The sequence below is a fragment of the Pan troglodytes genome, chromosome 10 (genome assembly GCF_028858775.2).
Source record: "Pan troglodytes isolate AG18354 chromosome 10, NHGRI_mPanTro3-v2.0_pri, whole genome shotgun sequence".
Classification (NCBI taxonomy): Eukaryota; Metazoa; Chordata; class Mammalia; order Primates; family Hominidae; genus Pan; species Pan troglodytes.
The window spans coordinates 91,636,145-91,645,349 of NC_072408.2; positions in this window are offsets into that span (position 1 = coordinate 91,636,145).

The following is a 9,205-nucleotide window of genomic DNA, read 5'->3' on the forward strand; positions in this document are numbered from 1 at the left end:
CGCCCGGCTAATTTTTTGTATTTTTAGTAGAGACGGGGTTTCACCGTGTTAGCCAGGATGGTCTCGATCTCCTGACCTCGTGATCCGCCCGCCTCGGCCTCCCAAAGTGCTGGGATTACAGGCGTGAGCCACCGCGCCCGGCCTTTCTCTACTTTTTTACTCTGCATTCATTCTTTTGTATTCCACATGAGAAGCTCCAAATGTTATTCCTGTCTGTGATTTGTGTTTTTCAATGAATTTAAAAGCAAAAATAAAGAGTGCTTGCCTACAATATAATTTCTCCCAAGGAGTGAGACAATTTTGCTTTTCCTAAACCCATCCTATACTTAGTCTTATCTCTACAGTCTTCATTCATTATTCCTTCATCCTCTCTCCAGCCTTGCTGGTAAATTCTACTCATCTTTCAAAGCCTGGTTATTTTTCCTGTGTGCTCTTAATGGCATTTGTTTCTTCTTTGAGATGACACATATTGTATATTGTCATAAGTTATTTGTTGTATTCATTTTTATGTATTACTTACTGAATTTATTTTGTGTAGCAGGATATACATGCAAATGATTTTGATAGATAAATGTAACTCTTTAAAATGTTTTTTTTTTTTTTGGCAAATTAATGCTGGTCACATTTTTCAGTTATATAAAAATGTGTTTATAATTTTCTAACATTTATTTACTTTCATGAAATTAAATTCATATATTAAATAATTACCTGCCTATGACTAATTAAAAAATAATCTCTCTAATATGTCTAATGCCAATTTGGGAATTTGGCATTTAATAAATAAAAATAAAATAATTTATAATAAAACTCTGCTTTCTTTTCCTGTCAATGCCCCAGCAGGTCTGCACTACACTATATGAAGTGGCAAAAAGGTTGTGCCTGTATATAAAATTACAATGGATTCACTGCCATGTATGTTTATTCATTCTGTGTATTTTACTGTGGATGTAAATATTATTAATTGGCATTACTATTATTTATTTTATTTCCCACAACGTGAAATACTCTTGGTAAGTTCCCAAACAGAAGAGTATGCAATTTTCTCTTGATATATACAGTACCGGCATTTCTACACAATTCAGTGAAAATCAAAATAGTGCAAAAATCCTTTATGATTACATGTAGAAGAGAAAGAAGAATAGATTACAAATAGAGTACATTTAAAAAATTGTAATAAGAACATGCAACATGAGATATGCCTTTTTAACAAATTTTAAGTGTACAATATAGTATTGCTAGCTATAGCCATGATGTTGTACGGCAAATCTCTAAAACTTACTCATCTTCTGTAACTGAAACTTTACATCTGCTGAATAGCTTTTCATTTCCTCTTCCCTCATCCCTGGGCCACCACCATTCTACTTTCTGCTTCCATGAGTTTGGCTATTTTACATACTTTATATAAGTGGAAAAATACAGTATGCGTTCTTTGATGGCTAGCTTATTTTACTTAGCATGATATCCTCCAAGTTCATCCATATTGTTGCATATTTCAGGATTTCCTTCCTTTTTAAGGTTAAAGAATATTTCATTATATATGTATACCACATTTTCTCTATCTATTAATCCACTGATGGACATTTAGGTTGTTTCCACATCTTGACTATTGTGAATTATGCTTCAATGAACATGGGAGTGCAAATATTAATTCTTTCCTTTCTCTTTTTTTCATTATTTACTCTCCCTTTGCAAAGAAATAGTGCTAGAGAGTGTGATTTTACAGCATTTCCTTTTCATAATGTTCTAAGATTTTTCTGAATCCAAACATCAAATTCATCTTTACACAATATGCAGCTAGTAATTGGTCAGACCAACTAATAATGATATATGTATATCTATGTATATTTGAAGGTGATATATTTTGAGCATAAAATAGGTATCTTAATAAACATTTGTTTAATTGGATTTAAAATCATTATAATCAGTACAACCATGGTCCTTTCTTCTACTTTTTTTTTCACATTTTGATAATAAAGATTGTTGAAGCTTTCTTCTCTAAGTATCCTCCACAACATTGCGTATGTTATAGGTTTCAGTAACTATTTTGAATGAATTTTAAAATGAATGTGTAAATAAAGTGACTACTAATTGTTAGGCAAGAGGCTTAGCAAAATACCTAATATGATTTGCATTCAGCACCTGCCTTGTCAACTCTGAAATGATTACTTTGATTTTCACCATTATCTTAGTTTTAGAAAATAATGCTATTGGATTTTGAAATTGAAATTGAGGATTATTTTTCATGCCTATACATACTTGTGTTTGTAGCTAGATCAAGAGGAACAAAAAATGCACAGCTATTTTTGGAACTTCAAGTATGGTCTCCTGTGCTACAAACTATGCAAATAAATCAACACACCTGGGTAACCTAGGTCAGAAAAAAACACATAAACAACAACTTCAAGTCTGTTTAGCAAATCTGGGTATTATTGCCTCATGCAGGCTATGCCACTGTGGACAGCTTCTACAGCTACAGCATGGCTGAAGTGCTGTACCCTGGAAAATGTAGGCCCTGCTGGATCAAAAGTAAACAACTATGCAACAGTGAAGTTTCGATAGACCACAAGTATATCTAAGTAGAAAAACAGCATCCCACCAAGTGATTACTTTAGCCAGCTGTGTGAATTTGCCTTGGGCTGAGGCAGAACCTTCACAGTGCCAATCCGTCATTAGTAGAATTCTGAGTATGTGTCTTTTGGAGCCAAGAAAATGGGATGGAGAGGGAGGGAATATCCAAATACCTAGGTGCATTTTGGCAAGCAAATCAACTGGACACAATTATATTCTAAACTTTTCACAGTGAAAGAATCATAGCATACGTGAGAAAAAATGTCTGATTTCTTTACCCTTGATCACTTGAATAAAAGTGCATTAAGTCAGCCATCAACACAAGACAATGTTTTTCTATACAGAGAAATGTAAGACAGAAATTACTTATCGTGTTATAGAAATGCAGAAAAGATAAAATATCTTAATTACCCCACTTTAACAAAAAGAGTCAACAAATATTTCTTTCTTATATACTCTGTATTAGGAGCTGTTATAATTGCTTACTAGATATCTCTGAGAAAATGCCGTTCTCCTTAAAGATTATATGTTCTAATAATAAACTAAAAAAATTAAGATTATATATGTGTATGTGTATATGGAAAGAGAGTACATAAGGAATATATAATAATATATTATAATATAATAATATAACAAAGAGTGATCAGGACAGGAAAGAAGTTTGAAAGTGGGCTCTTATTTTTACTGAAACTGTCAAAGAAGTCCTGTCTGAAATAACAATTGTGTTTGTATGCATTATTTTATTTATGAAACATATACTATAGGAGATGAGGATTTCTAAGAAATTTGCCAATAGTTGTGAATAGACAAATATCCCTACCATCACTACCTTCCAATGATGATGGAGAAGAGCAGTGAAAACCAAAATTATGATCAGTAAACATAATAAATAACTAATATAAGAGAGTGTGATATGTGCCATTTAGAGGTGATAACAGATATTTGGGATCCTAAGAGCTGGTGGAAAGCTGCCATTTAAATAGGGATCAGGTAGTTTTAGGGGAGAGATAATATTTGAGCAAAGATTTTAAGGAGGTAAGAGATCTAGCCATAGGATATTTGGAATAAGCATATTCCAGGCAGAGGCAACATCTAGTGCAGAATCTTGAGGTAGTTTGCTTGGAGATTATCAGAAACAGCAAAGAGGCCAGTATGTCTGCAGTAGGGTTAGGAAGGGGATATATTGCACAGAGGCAATGGGAATCCAGGTCATGTGGAACCCTACTGGACATTGTAAGGTCTCCAGGTTTGACTCTAAATGATGTGTCTGTAGCTATATGTCAAACTATTTTGCCTCAAAATTCAGCGCTGCTTCACTTGATAGAAAAGAAGCTTTGAAGGGAGGAGGGGCACCTGCTCAGAATGAAAACCCCTTCCTTTTCTCTCTTGATCTTACAAAACACTTCTACCCCAAATCTTCATGCACATATGTCTCCAACATGCACCTATACCTATGTGCACTCTCAGCAGAGAAAATAATTTGTCTAAGTCAGTGGTTCACCACCCTGGCTGGGACTCACGCTCACTGATGGAGCTTATTAACCACACATGTCAGAGGCCCACTTAAGTGAACCTAATTCAGAACTAGGTTTAGACACAGGCTTCTCTTTTGGTGTGAAACCTCCCTCAGGTGACTCTGATGGGCTGTCACATATAGGACTCACTGCTCTAGATGCTAGCTACTCAGTGTGCGGTCTGTGGTCCAGCAATATCAGCATCATCTGGGAGCTTGTTAGAAATGAGAAACTCAGGCTTCATCAGAAAACTATGAAATCAGAACCTATATTTTAACAAACTCCTCAGTTGATTCGTATGCATACTCAAGTTCGAGATGCATTTCTCTAGCTCTTTTTCTCAACTCTCTATTACTTTACACTCAGTCTTTGTACATATGCCCAGGTATTTAAAATCTATTTCTTAGATGAAAGTAATTGCAGATCAAGGAAATAAAATAATCTCCTTCCCAACAGAAACACTTCATCGAACTTCTTATGTAAATCTGTTTTCTTTCTCACCCATATTTTATAGCCTGGAAACAATTTGTAAAACAGTTTATGTGACCAGAAATCCTTCATGATAATTCTGTGTAATTTGATACCATAATAATACAATTATTTGTTAATTCTTTGTTGAAACTTTTTTTTTAAGTTTCTATGGAGAAGTCTTGAAATTAAACATTTCTCCTGATATAGTTTGGCTATGTCCCTACCCAAAATCTCATCTTGAATTGTAATCCCCATAAACTCCATAATCCCCACATGTTGTGAGCAGGACCAGGTGGAGGTAACTGGATTATGGAGACAGTTTGCCCCATGCTGTTCTCATGAAAATGAATGATTCTCACAATATCTGATGGTTTTATAAGTGTCTGGCATTTCCCCTTCTTGCACTCACTCTGTCCTGCCACCCTGTGAAGAAGGTGCCTGCTTCTCTTTTGCCTTCCACCATGATTTTAAGTTTCCTGAGGCCTCCCCAACAATGTGGAACTGTGAGTCAATTAAACCTCTTTCCTTTATAAATTACCCAGTCTCAGGTATTTCTTCATAGTAGTATACGAATGGACTAATACAGTAAATTGGTACCGAGATAGTGGGGCATTGCTATAAGATACCTGAGAATGTGGAAACAACTTTGGGACTGGGTAATAGGTAGAGATTGAAACCACTGTAGGGGTCAGAAGACAGAAAGATTTGGGAAAATTTGGAACTTCCTAGAGACTTGTTGAATGGCTTTGACCAAAATGCTAATACTGATATGGGCAATGAAGTCCAGGCTGAGGTGGTCTCAAATGGAGTTGAGTAACTTGTTGGGAACTCTTGCTATACTTTAGCAAACAGACTGGCGGCATTTAGCACCTGCCCTAGGGATCTGTGTAACTTTGAACTTGATAGAGATGATTTGGGGTATCTGGTAGAAGAAATTCTAAGCAGAAAAGTGTTCAAAAGGAAGCAGAGCATACAAATTAGGAAAATTTGCAGCATGACGATGTGATAGAAAAAAAATTCTGGGGAGAAATTCAAGCCCACTGCAGAAATGTTAATCACCAAGACAATGAGGAAAACATCTCCAGGGCATGTTAGATACCTTCATGGCAGTGCCTCCCATCCAGGCCCAGAGGCCTAGGAGGGAAAAATGGTTTTGTGTGCTGGGCCCAGGGCATCCTGCTCTATGCAACCTTGGGACATGGTCCCCTGTGTTCCAGCTGCTTCACCTACAAGCATGGCTAAAAGGGGTCAAGGTACAGCCTGGGCTATTGCTTCAGAAGGTGCAAGTCCCAAGCCTTGGCAATTTCCATGTAGTGTTGAGCCTGCAGATATACAGAAGTCAGGAATTGAGGTTAGGAACCTCCATCTAGATTTAAGGGGATGTATGGAAATGCCTGCATGTCCAGGCAGAAGTTTGCTGCAGGGGCAGAGCTCTCATGAAGAGCCTCTACTAGTGTAGTGCAGAAGGGATATATCAGGTTGTAGCCCCCACACAGAATACCCACTGGGACACTGCATAGTGGAACTGTGAGAAGAGGGCACTATTCTCCCATCCCCAGAACAGTAGATCCACCAACAGCTTGCACCATGTGGCTGGAAAAGCTGCAGACACTTGGTGCCAGCTTGTGAAAGCATCTAGGAGAGGGGCTGTACCCTGCAAAGCCACAGGGCCGGAGTTGTCCAAGGCCATGGGAGCCCACCTCTTGCATCAGCATGACCTGGATGTGAGACCTAGTGTCAAAGGAGATCATTTTGGAACTTTAAGGTTTAATATCTGCCCTATTGGATTTGGGACTTGCATGGCGCCTGTAGCCCATTTGTTTTGGCCAGTTTCTTCTATTTGGAACAGGTTTATTTACCCAATGCCTGTACTCCCATTGTATCTTGAAAGTAACTAACTTGCTTTTGATTTTACAGGGTCAAAGGCAGACAGGACTTGCCTTGTCTCAGGTGAGACTTTGGAATTAGACTTTTGGGTTAATGCTGGAATGAGTTAAGACTCTGGAGGACTGTTGGAAAGCCATGACTGTGTTTTAAAATGTGAGGACACAAGATTTGGGAGAGGCCAGGGATGGAATGACATGGTTTGACTATGTTCCTACGAAAATCTCATCCTGAATTGTAATCCCCATAATCCCCACGTGTCAAGGGTGGGACCAGGTGGAGGTAATTGGATCCTGGGGTCAGTTTGCCTCATGCTGTTCTCCTGATAATGAGTAAGTCTCATGAGATCTGATGGTTTTGTATGCATTTGGCATTTCCCCTGCTTGCACTCACTCTGTTCTGCCACCCTGTGAAGAAGGTGCCTGCTTCTCTTTGCCTTCCACCATAAGTATATGTTTCCTGAGGCCTTCCCAACAATGTAGAACTGTGAGGCAATTAAAGCTCTTTTCTTTACAAATTACACAGTCTTGGGAATTTCTTCATTGCAGTGCGAGAGCGGACTAATATATCCCCTCTCCTAGCTTGTAAATACACGTGGGATCTTCTACATGTTCAAAATTAGAAAATGTTCAAATTAATATAGGGAAAATTTGGGAGAGGAGCGTATTTTTTAGGGTCTGGCAAACTGTGTAATTTTTTTCTCATTTTGTTTTCTTTCTCTCTCTGCTTCTAATGAGTAGACATGAGGAATACACTTATGGCTCAAAATTTCTTTCTCCACATATGCATTTTAAATAATAAATAACAGTCTATAATTGAAACAAAATATTTTAATTAAAAAAATTGAAAGGAAATTATTTAGGGTTTCACATATATAAATAAACTCTAAAAGCCTGATTTAACATGGTACACTAGAGATTATCACTTTTTGGTAAGGTCAACTTTAATGATAAAAGATTATTAGCTGAATAAAAAATAGCAAAATGAGTAATTAGTTCAGGAGATAAAAATAAGTAAAATAATTTGGGGGAAGCATCACAATGCTGTCACGAACTTTAAAGAAAAAAAAAAAAAAAAAAAAGGCTGGCCTGCACCTTTTAAATCCAAAAGCTTAAAGCTGTCAGATAAAATATATTGCATGTAAAAAGTGTTATTTAAAGACAATTCATATATTTTTCTACTTTTTAAGATAACTTTTATTTGAAATATATTTCAACCTCACTATAATTTTGTTAGTTCAGAAGGTCAAAATCTTTAGGACAGCTCCTCAGAAATCCAAACCCTTTAGGATTACTCATCAAAAGGTCAAAATCTTTAGGATTGTTCTTCATATTCTTTAAACATTAACTAAGCTATCTTCCATCTAGGTATGTGCTTTCCAGAAATAATTATCTTCTCTAGCCCTTTGTACATTTTCTAAAGATCCAGTGGTTTGAGGAGCATAGAAGAATGGATGAAGAGAATACACAATAGCAGTAATTGGATTTATTGACATACCTAGTATCCAAGACGGAATGTCTTTGTGCCTCCATTTTTAAGACCAAAGAAATTGTTCTTTATAGTTAAATTAAATTGCCCTAATTTTAACTAGAACCATCAGATTCTAATACACAGTCATTATAGCAGAAGTTAAAATAAACTCAAGGTTTTTAATAGTGTATGAAATTAGTTTGAATAATATATGCCAAAAAACTTTCACTGAATTATCTCAGAAAAAGAGAAATCCGGATTATGCCTATTTTCTTGAGTACTGTGGGAGTTGTAGAGATAAGAAATTCACTGATTTATTTTTAGCAACTCTCGATGATAGCAAATGTTTCTTCAGAATGGAGCTATTGCAAGACCAAAATATATACATTTGAATCACTGACAATTTAGAGACTATTGTCTGGGGAAAAATTGTGAAAGAAGTTCAAATATTTTGAAAACTGTTTCTAAAGGAAAACAACTTTTTGATAACACTCACATCTTTTCATCCTATTTCACTAGTTCCCAAAATTGACCACACACTAGAATTTCTCATACTATTTAATGAAAACTACAGAATTCAAATGTTAATCCCTGAAGATTCTGAGTTGATAGAGCTCTAGAAGTGGAGTTTTTTTTTTAAAGATCCCAACAGACTTGGATGACCCCCTAATCTAGATATGAGGATTTATAATCTATGTCAAAAGATGCAAATATATAAGATTATGTTAAAGAGATAATAAAATAAAACATAAAAATAAAAAATAACTGGTTATATGTAACAATTCCATAAAAATCTATAAATATTATATTTGAGTGTGGAACTACTTGAATATTCAAATAAATTAGATTTTTTTTCTATAAATGAATCAGTCTAACTTGCTTAAGGCTATGTATTATCTCAGAGATCAACCATATTGACTACAAAGTGTAACTGGGCACTCATGCCAGTGTCAGCAGTAAACAGAATTTTTTTTAGACAAGAATAAAATCCCAAGTAAATATTTCTGCAATTACTATTTTCCACACTCCATTATGTCATGTTTATTCTTACCAGTCTTTCCTATGACATTGCTTTATCTATGACTATTTTTGGGAATCTACTTGAGAAATACAGGAATAAAGTGTTTGGTGAAGAGATTTTAGGCCTATTTAGAGTAAGCCTCTTTAAAAGTGTTCCCAATTAAATTCTGATTGGTGGATTTCTGTGTTACTTTATTTACTTTTGTAACTTTTCAGTATTTTGTAAATTTACATAATGTTTCTGAATTACTTTCACAATTAGAAAGAAATTTCAAAAA